This window comes from Mus caroli, chromosome 17, assembly GCF_900094665.2.
Source record: "Mus caroli chromosome 17, CAROLI_EIJ_v1.1, whole genome shotgun sequence".
Classification (NCBI taxonomy): domain Eukaryota; kingdom Metazoa; phylum Chordata; class Mammalia; order Rodentia; family Muridae; genus Mus; species Mus caroli.
Genome location: NC_034586.1, coordinates 52,852,580 through 52,855,374, shown reverse-complemented (window position 1 = coordinate 52,855,374; position 2,795 = coordinate 52,852,580).

The window sequence follows — 2,795 nt, the reverse complement described above, 5'->3', positions numbered from 1 at the left end:
CATATACATAAAATCTTAAAAAAAAAAAAAAAAAAAAAAAAAAAAAGTGTGTGTGTGTGTTTATGTATGTATGCATATCAGAAGAGGGCATCAGATCCCATGTAAGTACTGTTATAGAGCAGTGGTTTTCAACCTGAGTCCTGACCTCTCTGGGGGTCGGCTAACCTTTTCACGGGATCACCTCTCAGATACTGGGTTTCTGCCAATGGACAGCAGTAGTCTCTGCAGGTTTTCCTTGCGGGAAGCAAAATTATTCCTGGATGGAAACCGTATAACCAGATCTTAGATATCTTCAACAACTTGGACTCTGATATCCTTCTGATTCGCACAGTGGTTCCCAACCTGTGGGTCAAGACTATTTTGGGGTATTTGTGTGTCATATATTAGATATCTTGCATATCAGTTATATTTTCACTACAATTCATAACAGAAGCAGCTATGAAGTAGCAACAATAATTTTATGGCTGCGGGGTCACCACAACATGAGGGACTGTATTAAAGGCCCCAGCACTAGGAAGATGAAAACCACTGCTCTAGACAGTTATGTTTGCTGGGAACTGAACTCTGTGCTGTTAAGCACTGAGCCATCGACCCAGCTCCCTATGCATTCATTTTAAAATTTCATTTATTTGGATTTTCTTTGAGACAAATGTCTCTACATAGTCCTGGATGAGCAGGGTCATGGTCGCACACACCTTTAATTCCAGCACCTAGGAGGAAGAGACAACCTGGTCCAGGATAGCCAGGGCTAAGAAAATAAATCCTGGGCTGGTGAGATGGCTCAGTGGGTAAGAGCACCCGACTGCTCTTCCAAAGGTCCGAAGTTCAAATCCCAGCAACCACTTGGTGGCTCACAACCACCCATAATGAGATCTGATGCCCTCTTCTGGTGCGTCTGAAGACAGCTACAGTGTACTTACATATAATAAATAAATAAAATAAATCTAAAAAAAAAAAAAAAAGAAATCCTATAAGAAAGAAAGAAAGAAAGAAAGAAAGAAAGAAAGAAAGAAAGGAAGGAAGGAAGGAAGGAAGGAAGGAAGGAAATAGAGAGAGAGAAAGAAAGAAGAAAAAAGAAAAAGGAAGAAAGGAAGGAAAAGGAGAGGAGAGGAAAGAAGGGAAAGGAGAAGGAAAAAAAGAAAAGAAAACAATGGGCTAGAGAGATGGCTCAGAGGTTAAGAGCACTGACTGCTCTTCTGAAGGTCCTCAGTTCAAATCCCAGCAACCACATGGTGGCTCACAGCCATCAGTAATGAGATCTGTCACTCTCTTCTGGAGTGTCTGAAGACAGCTACAGTGTACTTACATATAATAGAATAAATGAATCTTTAAAAAAGAAAAGAAAGAAGAAAGAGAGAAATAGTTTTTTTGTTTGTTTGTGTTTTTGCTTTTGTTTTTTCGAGACAGGGTTTCCCTGTGTAGTCCTTGCTTTCCTGGAACTCACATCGTAGACCAGGCTGGCCTCGAACTCAGAAATCTGCCTGCCTCTGCCTCCCAAGTACTGGGATTAAAGGCATGCGCCACCACTGCCTGGTGAGAAATAGTTTTCATAGCCCTGAAACTCTTTATGTAGCCCAGGCTGGCCTCCAACTCAAAGATCCACCTGCCTCTGCCTCCTAAGTGCTGGCATTACAAGACTGTGCCACCACACCCAGCTTATTTTTTTTTGAAGCAGTGTCCCTTTTACTGCAGGCTGTCTCTGAACTCAAGTGTAGGCAAAGATGTCCTTGAACTTCTGATCCTTCTCTTGCCTCCACCTCACAAGTGCTTAGTTTAGGTGGTATTCAGCCCTTGCAGTATTGGGGTTCATGCAGGCTAGGCAATCTCTTTCCTCACTGATCCCTAGTCCCATTCTTGAGATTTTAATCTCAACCCTCTAAACAAGTCTCTGTGAAATGTGGACTCAGTTTACAAATGGGGAAAACTAAGGCCCAACACTGAATTCTGGCCCTCAACATTACTTTAATTAGAACTGAAGTATGATGCAAAAAGCTAGACTTCCAAGGACCATAAACATGCAAATTTTCGGACTGTTCTAGGCTAAGTGGCAGGAGGGGATGAGTCACTCAGCCCACTTGTTATTTTAGTCTCGGAGTTAGACCTTGTCAGAGCTCTTCTGTGCGTGACGAACCTGAAGTGAAACCCCAGCATCACAGTTCTGCAGTTCCCTGGGGGCGGGGATGTAAATGAAGTTCTCTAACAGTGTGAGACTGTCCAGGTTTCTGGGATGCAGTGGTGAGAGGGAGGGTGCTGGGCTCTTAGCTATGGGTGTTCTGGGGTGCAGAAGGGTAAAAGGAGACATCAGTAAAGGAAGCAAGGGGACTTTGTGTGTGAGTGTGTGGTGAGGGACAGCACAGCTCAAGCAAAGGCCCTGGGGCTGGACAGAGGCTGTCATGTTAGGGGAGGCAGAGGAGATCAGCCTGTCAACTCATCTCCACTGGATTTGGGGGGCCTGAGAGATGACTCAGCACTTACCCTGGAGCCTCATGACTCAAGTTTGCTCACCAGGACTCACATGGTGGAAGAGGAGAATCGACTCCTATGAGCTGTCCTCTGACCTCCACACAGTTGCACATGCACACACCCACAATAAATCAGGAAATATAGGGCCGGAGAGACGGCTCAGTGGTTAAGAGCACTGGTTGTTTCCCAGAGGTCCTGGGTTCAATTCCCAGCAACCACAGGGTGGCTCACAACCATCTATAATGGTGTTTGATACCTTTCTCTGCTATGCAGACATTCAGGAAAGCCAGAACACTCATATACATAAAATCTTAAAAAAAAAAAAAAAAAAA